Source organism: Musca autumnalis, unplaced genomic scaffold (genome assembly GCF_047663935.1).
Source record: "Musca autumnalis isolate F117 unplaced genomic scaffold, ASM4766393v1 scaffold_5, whole genome shotgun sequence".
NCBI classification, from domain to species: Eukaryota; Metazoa; Arthropoda; class Insecta; order Diptera; family Muscidae; genus Musca; species Musca autumnalis.
In genome coordinates, this window is record NW_027412088.1 from 204486533 (window position 1) to 204502796 (window position 16264).

At 29.3% G+C, this 16264-nt stretch overlaps 1 protein-coding gene across 15 annotated transcripts in view; it reads right to left on the minus strand.

Annotated features, from left to right (window-relative positions):
* The window catches only part of sm (heterogeneous nuclear ribonucleoprotein L), a 345011-nt gene that overhangs the window by 264322 nt on the left and 64425 nt on the right, over positions 1-16264 (minus strand). The gene's annotated exons all lie outside the window — the stretch shown is intronic.

Below are 16264 nucleotides of genomic sequence, written 5' to 3' on the forward strand. Positions count from 1 at the left end.
TAACAATATTTTCTGTAGAAAACGCTACGGATAACAACATTTTCCATAAATTATGCTGCGGATAGCAATATTTTCATTTGAAAAGGCTACGGCTAACAATATTTTCAATAGAAAATGTCGCGGATAGCAATATTTTCTATAGAAAATGTTGCGAATAACAATGTTCTCCAAAAAAATGCTGCGGATAACAATGTTTTCCACAGCCAATGTTACGGATAAAAATATTTTTAATTCAAAATGTCGCGGATAACAATATTTTCAGTAGAAAATGTTGTGGATAACAATATTTTCCATAGAAAATGTTGCGAATAAAAATAGTTCCGAAAAAAATATAAGGGATCACAATATTTCTTTAGCACATGTTACATATACCTACATTTTCCTTTCTCTTTTCACATTTTTCCCAATGGGAAATTTTTCCCAAACCATCCCCGACTACCCCTCGTATGGCCATATATTTTCCTAACACATACCTTTGTGGTGATGCGTGTTGTTTATGTTGTTCAATTGTGGTTACGCTTTTGAGAATTGCTCTGGTTGTGTGTTAAAGACAGGCGGCAAACATATGATGAGACTCATCAATACATGGTACAACAACATTAACAACAACAAAAGCAAAAACAACTAAGTGAGGGAGAAGCGGAACTAATGATGATGATGGTCTGTGTTTATAATATGGATTATGAATTTATGAATAACAAAACGATGATGATGATGATGATGGTGGCGGTGATCATAATCATTTGGTTTGGCATTAATAACGTCATAACAATAAAAAGGCATTGAAATGAAAAGTTTTTGTTGTGTATGGAGGAGGAGGAGGGAAAGTGTAAGATTTTTGTGGTTTAGTTGGTTGCCATGATTTCCCTTGATGGTGATCATGATCGTGTTCGATGATCATCGTAATTATTGTTATTATCAATTTTTATTGAAAATCTGTGGTGGGATAAATGTTTTAATTAGAAAACAAGAAATAAATTGTTTATTTTTTTGTTAAGAGAAAACGTTTTAAAATGTATTAACTTAACAATCTAGGGAGGGAAATTAAAAGGGAGGCAAATATTTGAACAACAAATAAATCAACGAAATTTGTGGAAACAAATTTTCTTTACATTGTTGTTTCGTTGTTATTTTTAGTTGAACATTTTTGTTTCCTCTTTTTGTTGGCCGCTCAATTCTTTAGCAAATTTTTTAGTTGCCTGTGTTCTTTTGTTCATAGGCCTTTGGCAACTTAGTAGATGTGATTTATTTTTGTTTGGGAAAACAGACAATTCTTTACACTGCTTTAAAAAAACAACTAAGACCTGATGCCGAACATAAAGTCCACCAGCATCATGGGGAGAGACAGTAGGTAAAATAACACAAAATTTCAATTCTGGTGCTTTGAACGCTTTGATTGGTGGCTCAAAATATGGTGCCATGGAACAAAGTTTGTGCTGACAATGTGGGATTTATTTGCCATTATTGGCATGTTGTCGTCACAGTCGTTTTGCAAAATGTATGGGATTTGTTCGTGTCAGACTTGATGTGTATGCTGTCTCTACAAACAAATCTTCATTTTGGAACAAGAAAAACAACAGTAACAACATTTGTTGAATTGCATATTATGTCAACAAACAATGAAACAAACTAAATGTGTTTTACAATATTGCAACATCGCCACCATCACCACCGCCACAACTACCATAAGCGGTGAATCGCAGCAAGCGTCCTATATTTTGAGTTGTAAGAAAAAAAAAACAACACCAACAAAAATCCATAAAAAGCATTAAACCGCCATCCAAAAAGAACATTGCAAAAATTCCAAAAAAAGCTTTCATCCATTTCGGCATTTTGGCAATACAAGTTAATGCAACATAAATTTGTAATGTATTGCATGTTAGTGCTTGCTGCTGCCACAACCAAAGTAATAACACCGCCGAAGACCATAACGCCATCTATGGCTATAGCATTGAAATCCCCGACAAATATGGTTATTGTTCTCCAAACTGACTGTGTGGTTGGTCGCCTGGAATTGGAAAGACTGCTGCTGGTGGTTGAGTAATTGAAATTGATTCCAAATAAAAATTTGGTCAAAAGTTGTTGATATTTGTCAACAATTTGGAAAAAAAGAATATATTGAAAATGGTTTCGATAATAGGATTTTCTAGGGAAAATGTGGTATAGATCATGGAATTCTATAGAAAAAATTACAATAAAAATATTAATAGAAATCTCTATTAATTTTTAGTACAATTTTCTGGAAAAATGTTGAGGATAACGATATTTTTTGTGAGAAAATCCTGTTGATAACAAAATTTTTTTACAGTAAAACTGGTCGATAACACTATTTTCTACAGAAAATTTATAGGATTTTTTATAAAAAAGCATCGATAACAATATTTTCTATAGAAAATCGTGTCGATAACAATATTTGTTATAAAAAATCACACCGATACCAAAATTGTCTAGAATCCTATCGATAACAATATTTTCCAAAGAAAATCCTATCGATAACAACATTTACCAAGGAAAATCCTATCGATAATAAGAATTTATATAAGAAATCATATCGATAACTAAATTTTCTTCATAAAATTCTATCGATAACACCACTTTTTGTAGAAACTCCACTTGATAAAAAGAATTTCTGTAGAATATCCTTTCGATAGCATGATTTTGCATAGGAAATCATATCGATAACAATATTTTCTATAGAAAATCGTGTCGATAACACGAATTTCTATAGGAAATTTTATCGATAACTAAATTTCCTATAAAAAATTGTATTGATAACATGATTTGCTATAGAAACTCCAATCGAGAACTTCATTTTCTATTGATAACAAGATTTTCTATAGAAAATCGTGCCGATAACAAGAGTTTCTATAGAAAATCCTATCGAAAAAAATAATTTTTATAGAAAATTATATAAAAAGCTAGTTTCTATAAAAGAAAGTCCTATCGAAAACAAGATTTTCTATCAAAAAATCATAACGATAACAAGATTTTCTATCAAAATTTCTAACGATAACAAGATTTTCTATCGAGATATCGAAATTTTCTATAGAAAACCGTGTCGATAAAAAGATCTTCTAAAGAAAATCGTTTTGATAACAAAATTGTCTATAGAAAATCTTATCAAATCGTATCGATAACAATATTTTCTATAGAAAATCGTATCGATAACAAGATTTTCTATAGAAAATCGTATCGATTACAAGATTTTCTATAGAAAAACTTATCGATACATTTTATACGATACCATATCGAGATTTTCATAGAAAACCGTGTCGATAACAAGAATTTCCATAGTAAATCGCGTCGATAACAAGATTTTCCATAGAAACTCGTTTCGATAACAAGATTTTGTGTAGAAAGTCGTGTCGACAACAATATTTATAGAGAATCTTACCGATAACACGATTTTCTAAAGGAAATCATATCGATAACAAGATATTTTATGGAAAATCATGTCGATAACAATATTTTCCATAGAAATTTGTGTCGATAACAATATTTTCTATAAAAAAAACCGTGTCGATAACAATATTTTCTATAAAAAAAACCGTGTCGATAACAATATTTTTTTATAGGAAATCGTGCCCATAGCAGTATTTTCTAAGGAAACACGTGCCGATAACAATACTCTTCATTGAAGATTTTGTCGAAAACAATGGTTCCGCAATATCTTTTCGATAACAAGATTCTCAACAGAAAATCATTTCGATACATTTTATACGATACCATATTGAGATTTTCCATAGAAAACCGTGTCGATAACAAGAATTTCCATAGTAATTCATGTCGATAACAAGATTTTCCATAGCAACTCGTTTCGATAACAAGATTTTGTGTAGGAAGTCGTGGCGACAACAATATTTTTTATAGAATATCTTATCGATAAGAAGATTTTCTTAAGGAAATCATATCGATAACAAGATATTTTATGGAAAATCATGTCGATAACAATATTTTCATAGAAATTCGTGTCGTTAACAATATTTTCTATAAAAAACCCGTGTCGATAACAATATTTTCTATAGGAAATCGTGCCCATAGCTGTATTTGCTACGGAAACACGTGCCGATAACAATACTCTTCATTGAAATTTTTTCGAAAACAATGTTTTGCACAAAAAATCGTGTCGATAGCAATGTTTTCCGCAATATCTTTTCGATAAAAAAATGTTCATAGAATATCGTGTTGATAAAAAGATTTTCTATGGAAATTGTGTCGTTAGAAATATTTTCCATAGCAAATCGTATCGATAATTTTCTATGGAAAATTGTATCGATAACAAGACTATATATAGAAATAACAAGATTTTCGATAAAAAGTCGTATCGATAACAATATTTTCTATAGGAAATCATATCGACAACAAGATATTTTATGGAAAATTATACCGATAACATAATTTTATATAGAATATCGTGTCGATAACAATATTTTCTATAGAAAATCGTATCGATTACAATATTTTTTTAGAAAATCGTATCGATAACAACATTTTCCATAATAAATCCGATCGACAACAATATCTTTTATGAAAAATGTTTTTCAACAACAAGATTTTCTACGGAAAATTTTTCGATAACAAGATCTTCTATAGAAAATTTCGTCGATAAAAATATTTTCTATAGAAAATTCCATCGATAGCAAAATTTTCTATAGAAAATCTTGTCGATAACAAGATTTTCTGTAGGAAATCCTATCGATTACAAGATTTTCTATGGAAAATCCTATTGATAAAAATATTTTCTAAGAAAAATGTTATCGATAACAATATTTTCTGTAGAAAACCGTGCCGATAAATAGAATTTCTTCATGATATCGTGTCGATAACAAGATTTTCTATAGAAAAACAGATCCATATCAAAATGTTCTAAAAAATCCCATTGATACAAAGAGTTTCTATAGAAAATCACTGTCCATAACATTATTTTCTATACAAAATCCCATCGATAACAACATTTTCTATACAAAATGCTATCGATAACAAGATTTTTCTATATGAAATCAAAGCGATATCAAGATTTTTCCATATAAAATCCTATAGATAAGATATTTTAGGGAAGAGCTTTTCGATAACAAGGTTTCCTATGGAAAATCTCTTCTATACCAAAATCTTCTATAGAAAATTTCGTCGATAACAATATTTTCTATAGAAAATTCCATCGATACCAAAATTTGCTATAGATAATCTTATCGATAACAAGATTTGCTGTAAGAAATCCTATCGATTACAAGATTTTCTATGGAATATATTATTGTTAACATGCTATTCTATAGAAAATGTTATAGATAACAAGATTTTCTATGGAAAATCCTATTGATAAAAAGATTTTTTAAGAAAAATCCTATTGATAAAAAGATTTTCTAAGGAAAATATTTTCGATAACAATATTTTCTATAGAAAACCCTTTCGATAACTAGAATTTCTTCATGATATCGTGACGATTACAAGATATAGTATAGAAAAACAGATCTATATCAAAATGTTTTAAAAAAATCCCATTGATACACAGAGTTTCTATAGAAAATCCCTGTCGATAACATTATTTTCTACAAAAAATACCATCGATAACAAGATTTTCTATTGACAATCTATCGATAACAACATTTTCTATACAAAATGCTATCGATAAGATTTTTCTATATGAAATCAAAGCGATATCAAGATTTTTCCATATAAAATCCTATAGATAAGATACTTTAGGGAAAAGCTTTTCGATAACAAGGCTTCCTATGGAAAATCTCTTCGATACCAAGATCTTCTATAGAAAATTTCGTCAATATCAATATTTTCTATAGAAAATTTCATCGATAACAAGATTTTCCATAAAAAATTATATCGATAACAAGATTTTCTTTAGGAAATCCTACCGCTAACTAAATGTTCTTTATAAAATTCTATCGGTAACACGATTCTCTTTAGAAACTACAATCGATAACAAGATTTACTGATTTTCTATAGGAAATCATATCGATAACAAGATTTTCTAAAGAAATTCCTGTCGATAACAAGATTTTCTATAGAAAATCGTGTCGATAACAAGATCTTCTATATAAAATGGTGCTGATAACAAGATTTTCTATAGAACATCGTATCGATACCAACATTTCTAAAGACAATTATATCGATAACAACATTATTTAAAGAAAATCCTATCAATAACAAGATTATCTATAGAAAATCGTGTTGATATCAAGATTTTCTATAGAAAATCGTATCGATAACAAAATTTTCTATTGCTAATCCTATCAGAAACCCTGTTGATAACATGATTTTTTATAGAACATTCTATAAGCCAGATTTTGTATAGGATCTCTTATCGATAACAAAAAATTCTATCAAAAATCCTACCGATAACAAGATTTTCTATCGAAACCCCCACCGATAACCAGATTTTCTATCGAAACCCCCACCGATAACTAGATTTTCTATCGAAACCCCCACCGATACCAAAATTTTCTATAGGAAATCGTATCGATAACAAAAATTTTCTGAGGGAAATTCTATCGATTACTAGATTTTTATAGGAAATTATATCGATAACAATATTTTCTATAGAAAATCGTGTTCATAACAAGATTTTCTATATAAAATTCTGTCGATAACAAGATTTTCTATAGAAAATGGTATCAATACAAGGTTTACTATAGAAAAACCTATCGACATGAGTTTTTATAGAAAATCCTATCGATAACATGATTTTTTTACAGAAACTCCTATCCATAACAATATGTTCTATCGAAAGCCCCACCGATAATAGGATTTTCTAAAAAAAGCCATGCCGATAACAAAGTTTGCTATAGAAACGCCTATCCATAACAATATTTTCTATCGAAAACCCTACCGATAATAAGATTTTCTATAGAAAACCATGTCGATAACAAAATTGTCTATAGAAAATCTTGACGATAACAATATTTTCTATATAAAAACTCACCGATAACTAAGTTTTCTAAAGAAAATCTTGTGACACACAGTGTGTTGACTTTACGACACACGTGATTTTCTCATTTCTATAACATTTATCTCAAACATTTCTAATGACTTTTGCAAAGCCCACCACAGAACAAGCAGCAAGTTATGCTAATTTTCCATTAATTAGCTTGTTGTGGACAATATGAACCGTTTAAATGATATCTCGAGATGTTTTTTCTCTCGCTCCTTTCGGTTCAACTCCATCATTATGACATATAAAACTGGCCGAAAAGAAGCCAGAAGTCAGTCAATGCAAAAAAAAGCAACCGCATCAAAACCTCATCAAATGGAAATCTGTTTTAACAGAAGACACAACATTTCTACTAATTGGAACACACAGAGCCAGAAGAACATGACTTTACAACAACTGAAATTTTGCATGACAAATCGTGCATGCACAGAGTTATGGACTTTAGGCAGGCAGACGACAGTTATGCTAGCTCGGGCCCTATGTAGCCTGCTGCTTGCCGCCTAGCAATGCTATTTCTATCAGTCATCATTATGATAAAGATGAGATACGACATTATCTTCATCATTGGCATCAGTTGTAGAAGTAGCAGCAACAGTACCAAACCAGCCAGCCAACCTGCAACATGCTGTTGAAGAAATTGTAAAGGGCAGTAACAAATGCGAAATCAGAGGAAACTGGCAAAGAGGCTACCTCAGAAGTGTTTCGTGTTTGAGGACCCAAGAGTAGGGGCTTAGGAGTGGGAAATTAATGCATGTCTGCAGCAAGAAAAAAATATTTGTGCGTAAATTTTTCTTGGCAATGTGTCTGGCTGGCACACACCAAAAGCCGCACAAATATAGTTTCAGTGGCGCATGGTGCGCCCATTGTCCGTCCTTCTCGGTTTTTCTTTTATTTTTTCTTTGGTCTATTCGACCATTTGTCTGTCCGTCTGTCTCTGTGGCCGTGTGTCCTATAGCTGCCGTTTCTAATAAACGACAGCGACAACAACGAAGACGATTTGTTGCTTTGACTATTTTAATTTGACTTGAAAACATCAACTGCTGCATTTCTTGGCATTTCTCTGTGTGCCACGTTTTTTTTATTTTAGTTTGCTTTCTTTAATTTTTGCATTCTATTCTGTTGCTGCGATTTTCTATGCCGATTTTTTACACCAAAAACGACAACGGACAATCGCAATGGCATAAAAAATTAAGAAATTGCAAAGCAGAAGAACAACAACAACCTGCAACAACACAAGAAGAAATTAAATTCATTTTGCAAGGGATACAACATTTATTTAATGGCCGTCGAATGTTGTCGAGATGATGGGCAAATAAAGGCAAACAACAAGAACGATATGCAAATTCTGGGGGATAAAACTGTAGCACTGTTTTTGATAACAAACATGATTGATAGGATTTTAAAGAGCAGAGTGCGATAATAGTAAGATGTTTTATAGAAAATCATGTCGATAACAAGATTTTCTATGGAAAATCGTATTGATAACAAGATTTTCTGCAGAAACTTCGGTCGATAACAAGATAACCTATAGAAAAATTTATCGATAACTATATTTTCTCTAGAAATTCATTTCGATAACAATATTTTATGTAGAAAATTACTTCGATAACAATATTTTCTATAGAAAATCATGTCGATAAATCGATTTGCTATTGAAAATCATGTCGATAACAAGACTTTATATAGAAAGTCATGGCGATACGAAAATTTTATATCGATAACAAGATTTTCTATAGAAAAACATATCGATAACAAGATTTTCTATTGAATATGAAGTCGAAAACAAGATTGTCTATAGAAAATCATGTCAATAACAATATTTTTTATAATAAATCATATCGATAACAATGTTTTCTATAGAATCTCATTTCGATAACAAAATTTTCAACAAAAAGTCATGTCGACAACAAGACTTTAAATAAAAAGTCATGTTGGTAACAAGATTTTATATCGATAACAAGATTTTTTATAGATAAGCATATCGATAATAAAATTTTCTAAAGAAAATTAAGTCGATAACAAGATTTTCTATGGAAAATATTTTCGATAACAATATTTTCTAAAGAAAATTGTACTCATAACAATATTTTCTATAGGATATCAAGTCGATAACAAGATTTTCTACTGAAAGTCATGTCGATAACATATTTTCTCTAGAATGTCATGTCGATAAAAAATGTTCTATTAAAAATCATGTCGATAATAAGACTTTAAATAGAAAGTCAGGTTGGTAACAGTAACAAGACTTTATATCGATAACAAGACTTTCTATAGAAAGCATATCGATGATAAGATTTTCTAAAGAAAATTAAGTCGATAACAAGATTTGCTATGGAAAATATTATCGAGAATTATCTTTTCTATAGAAAATCAAGTCGATAACTACATTTTGTATAGAATGTCACGACGATAACTTTTTCTATTGAAAATCATGTCGATAGTAAGACTTTGAATAGAAAGTCAGGTCGAAAACAAGAATTTTTATCGACAACAAAATTTTCTATAGAAAATAAATTCGATAACAAGATTTTCTATAAAAATTATATCGATAAATATTGTCTATAGAAAAGCATATCGATAACAGCATTTTCTATAGAAACTAATATCGATAACAATATTTTCTATAGAAAAACATATCGATAACAATATTTTTTATAGAAAAGCATATCGATAAAAAGATTTTCTATAGAAAATCAAGTCCGTAACAAGATTTTTAACAGAAATGCATATCGATAACAGGATTTTCTATAAAAAATAATATCGATAGCAATATTTTCTATAAAAAATCAAGTCGATAAAAATATTTTCTATAGAAAATTATATCGATAAAAATATTTTTTAAAGAAAATTGTTTTGATAACAAGCTTTTCGTTAACAACATTTTCTATAAAAAATAATGAAAAAAATCGTATCGATAACAAGATTTTTTATTGAAAATTGTGCCGATAACAAGATATTTTATTAAAAATCGTGTCGATACTGAGATTTTCTAAAGAAAATCCGGTCGATAACACGAATTTCTATAGAAAATCGTGTCGATAACAAAATTTTCTATAGAAAATCGTGTCGATAACAAAATTTTCTATAGAAAATCGGGTCGATAACAAAATTTTCTATAGAAAATCGAGTTGATAACAATATTTTATGTTGAAAAACATGTCGATAACAATATATTTTACAGAACATAGTATCGAGAACAAGAACATCTATATAAAATCATATCTATAGCGATATTTTCGATATAATATTATGTCGATAATATAATTTTCTAAAGAAAATCGTATCGATAACAAGATTTTGTACAGAAAATTTGTCGATGACAAAATTTTCTATAGAATATTATGTCGAGAGCAATATCTAGAATATTTTATAGATAACCATATCTTCTTTAGAATATTATTCCGATAATAATATTTTTACACAAAACCATGTCGATAAGAATATCCTCGGTAGCAAATTGTGTCTTTAACATGATTTTGTATAGAAAATTTTATCGATAAAAACAATTTCTACAGAAAACAATGTCGATAAAGATATTTTATATAGAAAATCATTTCGATAACAAGATTTTCTATGGAAAATCATGTCCATTCAAATATTTTCTATAGAAAATCATGTCGATAATCATTTCGATAAGAATATTTTCTGTACTAAATCATGTCGATAACACTATTTTCTATACAAAATAATGTCGATAACAATATTCATTATAGAAACCGTGTCTCTAAAATTATTTTCTATTGAAAACCTTATCGATAACAAGACTTACTACAGAAGATCGTGTCGATAACAAGATTTCCTATGGAATATTAAATTGATAACGAAATTTTCTATGGAAAATTAATTCGATAACAAAATTTTTTATAGCAAATAATAAGATTTTCTATACAACATTGTGTCGATAACAAGATTTTCGATAGAAAAATTGTGTCGATAACAATATTCTCGACAGCAAATAGTGTCTATAGCATGATTTTCTATAGGAAATCAAATCGATAACAACAATTTCTGCAGAAAATACGTCGATAAAGATATTTTCTTTGGAAAATCATTTCGATAACAAGATTTTCTAAAGAAAATCGTTTCACTAACAAGATTTTCTATGGAAAACCATGTCGATAACAAGATTTTCTATGGAAAATCATTGCGATAACAATATTTTATATAGAAAGCCGTGTCTATAAAACGATTTTAAGTAGAAAACATCGATAACAAGATTTACTATAGAAGATCGTGTCGATAAACATATTTTGTATTGAAAATTATATCGATAAAAATTTTTTCTGTAGAAAATAAAATCGATAAGATTTTCTAAAGAAAATCGTATCCATAACAAGATTTTCGATACAAAATTATTTCGGTAACTGCGATTTTTTTGTCGATAACAATATTTTCTATAGAAAATCTTGTCGATAACAATATTCATTATAGAAAACTGTGTCTACAAAATTATTTTCTATTGAAAAACTTATCGATAACAAGATTTACTACAGAAGATCGTATCGATAAACATATTTTGTATTGAAAATTATATCGATAACAAGTTTTTCTGTAGAAAATCATATCGATAATAAGATTTTCTAAAGAAAATCTTATCCATAACAAGATTTTCGATACAAAATTCGGTAACTACGATTTTTTTGTCGATAATAAGATTTTCTATACAATATCGTGTCGATAACAATATTTTCTATACGAAATCATGTCGATAACAATATTTGCTATACAAAATCATATCGATAACAATATTCATTATAGAAGACCATGTCTATAAAATGATTTTCTATTGAAAACCTTATCGATAACAATATTTACTACAGAAGATCGTCTCGATAACAGGATTTCCTATTGAATATCATGTTGATAACGAGACTTTCTATGAAAAATCAATTCGAAAACAACATTTTTTATAGCAAATAATAAGATTTTCTACGCAACCTAGTGTCGATAACAAGATTTTCTATAGAAAATCGTGTCGATAACAGTCTTTTCAAGAGAAAATAATTTCGATAACAAGATTTTCCATAGAAAGTCTTGCCGATAATAAGATTTTCTATACAACATCGTGTCGAGAACAATATTTTCGATAGCACATTGTATCTATAACATTTTCTATAGGAAATCTAATCGATAACAACAATTTCTACAACTAATCACGTCGGTAATCGATAAAAAGATTTGCTATACAAAAACTTATCGATAACAAGATTTTCTATGGAAAATCATGTCGATTACAAGATTTTCTATGGAATATTAATTCGATAACAATATTTTCTATACAAAATCTTATCGATAACAACATTTTCTACAGAAAACACTGTCTATAACATGATTTTCTAAAGTAATTCATATCGATAACAAGATTTGCTATGGAAAATCATTTCGATAACAATATTTTCTATAGAAAATCTTATCGAAAACAAGTTTTTTCTGCAGAAAAACTAATCGATAAAAAGATTTGCTATACAAAAACTTATCGATAACAAGATATTCTATAGAAAATCATATCGATTGCAAGATTTTCTATGGAAAATTAATTCGATAACAAGATTTTCTATACAAAATCTTATCGATAACAAGATTTTCTATACAAAATCTTATCGATAACAAAATTTTCTACAGAAAACAGTGTCTATAACATGATTATCTACAGTAATTCATATCGATAACAAGATTTTCTATGGAAAATCAATTCGACAACAATATTTTCTATACAAAATCTTATCGAAAACAAGTTTTTCTGCAGAAAATCATATCGATAAATGTTTTTTTCAAAGGAAATCTTATATCTAACAAAATTTGTTATAGAAAATTTTTTTGTTAACACAATTTTCTCCAGTAAATTATGCCGATAACATGATTTTTTCGATTATAAGGTTATCTATTGAAGCCTAGGGTCTGCTAGCTGCCTTGGCCATTGATGTAATGGTATAGAATTTCGCAATATCGTAAATTAAATATAAAAAACTCAATGCAAGAATAAAATAGCTTTTAGAAACGAATAAAACAAATTCTTGTCATTGTTGTTGTTGTTGCTTTTTGTCTTCTCTGCCCAAAAATACCCCAACAAATAGTTCTGCTTTAACGAAAAGCAATTCATCTTCTTTTCACTGCAGTTCAAGATGACTGATATGAAGGCATTTTTAAATAGTTTCACAAGCAGCAAACGCACTCTTCTCTGATGGCGGCTGGTTCTGGTCGCTCGCCTCTCCATTAGCCAGCCAGCCAGGCAGCCAAATTGAAAACATGACGACAACAACACGATATGCTGATACTTTAGCTCGAGTTTCGTAATGTATTTTGCATTACCAATGAACGAAAATGTTGTCCTGCTTTTGGGGGATAAACGAACTAACGGATGGATGGATGGATGGACGGCTGGCTGGTTTGTTGACTGTTCAAAGAAGCAGCAGACAAAACATCAAATATTTTGTTTGCTTTTTTACTTTTGTTACCCCAGAAACAATGCCCAAAATAATGTAATTTAATCAACACCCTTTTCCGCATTCTAATGCGGGGCATCATCTCCAAGAAAAAAGTGATTTCATGGCACTGATAACCCAGCCAAAGCTAAGTGGGGGAATCGGCGATCCACTTATTATTACAATGTTGGCCTCTCAATTTCAAAAGTGTCTTGAAATATAACTTCCTCAAACATTTTTGTTTTTGCTTATTGTTTTTTCGAAAGAAGAATTTACCTAAAAAAATTAATATGAAGAAACACTTGAGCTGTCTACAGTTTGCCAGCCAACCCAGCCACTGTTGATTTGGTATTTTTAAGTAAATTTTCAAGAAAAAATAACATTTTGAAGGAAACCAAATGTTTTTCTTTATCTAAAAACAACAAAAGTTGTTAGGAAAATGTTTTGGAGCTCAAGATTTTTGAACGATTTTCAAAGATTTTTCCACTTAGGAAAGTGGAAAGAAAAAGCTGAAGAAATGTTCAAGAAGTACCCCTCATCACTGCCAAAACCTATCGATTTGACAGCAACTCATCATCATAAACAAAATATGGAAAAATATCAAATTTCCTTCTTCTGTGTTTTAAGACCCCCATACAAAGTAAAGCGTTTTTCCTCCATTTATCATAATTTTCATAATTGTAATGGTTGGTGGGTGGCATTTTTTTTTCTTCTTTTTTTGTGATTTGTAAGAATCATTTTTTTAGATCTTTAATTGAGACCCATTTCCTTTTACAATACAAATGTTTTACAAATCACAATTTGGCATTTTCCCGCCGCCGTTTGTGTTCTTCGTTTTTCATTGCTTTTCTTTTTATGTATTTTGCGCTTTAGTATTCTATGACGAAAGAAAATTATCTATGCTCTAAAGGCTAGCGGGTTGGTTGGCTGGCGAATGGGCCACCTCGAAAAACAACATTCATAAATATTAGAAATGCTCCCAAGCAGAAGAAGAACAAGCATAGAAAAATCATTTCAGCCAACTACGTCAGCTGGTGATTAATAATGAAATATGCCGATGCTCTTTAAACACCAAACAAAAGTATTTAAGATTCTGTGTGTGTTTTTTCTTTTCAAAGAACCAGAAATTACTCAATTATGTTTCATATGCTAACATTGTTGTACCAAAAATAGTCATAAAATACCATATTTTCATTAAAAGAAACATGAAATGCTGATTAGTAGTGGAAATGTGTCATTTCATGGGATATTTTCTAAAGAAAATTTTATTCACGGAAAGTCTTCAAGAAAATATGATTTTAAAGAAAATGTCCAAGAGAAAATTTTATATTTTAAAATAGTAATTTCTATAGAAAATTTAATTTTCAAAATCATGTTTTATTGAATATTTAATTTGGGGACAATTTTGTATTTAAAAATTATTATCCATACTATTTTCTATATTTTTTTTTCTGGGAAATAATTTTTCTAGATATTGTCATATCATGCCGAAAATACACTTTTATCCTAACATTTTCCTACAGGAAATGTTATAATCCGAAATATTTTCTACAGAAAATTTCTCTTGAAAGTGTCATTATACGAGGCATTAACAACATACCGTCATCAGAAATATTTTATATAAACAATTATTTATTTGAAAAATTATTTTTATCCGGAAAATTTTCCATAGAAAATATTTTTGTGTGCAACATTTACTATAGAAAATATTTTAAAAATAAAATATTTTAATTCGAAACGTTTGCCATAGAAAATTCTTTTATGCGGTACATTTTCTATAGCAAATATTTTAATCCTGGCTACTTTTGTATTGAAAATTATTTTATCCAAGACATTTCCCACAGAAAATGTTTATTCGGGACATTTTGTATAAAAAAATGCTTTTATCCGGGAAATTTTCTACAGAAAATTATTTTATCCGGGTAATTTTCTATAGAAAATATTATTATCAGAGACATTTCCATAGAAAATGAGTTTATCGTAGACATTTTCTATAGAAAATGTTGTTATCCGAATCATATTTTTATAGAAAATATTTTTCTCCGAAACATGTTGCTTAGAAGATGTTCTTATTTGAGTCAATTTCTATAGTAAGAGTTATTATCCGGAACCTTCTACCGAGAAAATGTCATAATTCGGAACTTCTTCTCTATAAACATGGTTATTCGAAATATTTTCTGATGAAAACATGATTATCCGCAACAATTCCTTTATAGAACATGATTATCCGAAATATTTTCCATAGAAAATGTTTTTATCCGAAACATTTTAATAGATAATGCTTTATCCGGAACCTTTATCATTATCCGTGTTTATGTTTAGAAAAATGTGATTATCCAAAATATCTTCTTCAGAAATTGTCATTATCGGCAATTTTTTTTATGGAAAATTTTATTAACCGAAAAATTTTTTGCTGAAAATGTTCCAAAGAAATTGTACTCTTTTATATAATGAAAATCCGTTATCCGCAACATTATCCATTGAAAAAGTCGTTATAGGCAGTATTTTCCTGGAAAATGTCTTTATCCGCAATATTTTGCATTAAAAATCCCGTTATCCGAAACATTTTCCGTTAAAAATATCGTTATCCGGATATTTTTCCATTGTAACACCCATTATCCGCAACGTTAACCATCGAAAAAACCTTTATCCGCACATTATCCGTTGATAATTTCCATATTGAAGAACATTCTCTATTGAAAACCTGTTAGCCGGAAATTTCTCTATTGAAGAAGCCGTTATCCGCAGAATTATTCTTCGAAAATTACTTTATACGCAATAATATCCATTGAAAAATTCGTTATCAATGCATTATCTATTAAAAAACGTTATCCGCAACTTTATTCGCTGAAAAATTCGTTATCCGCTACATTATCCGAAGAAAATTTGTTTATCCGAG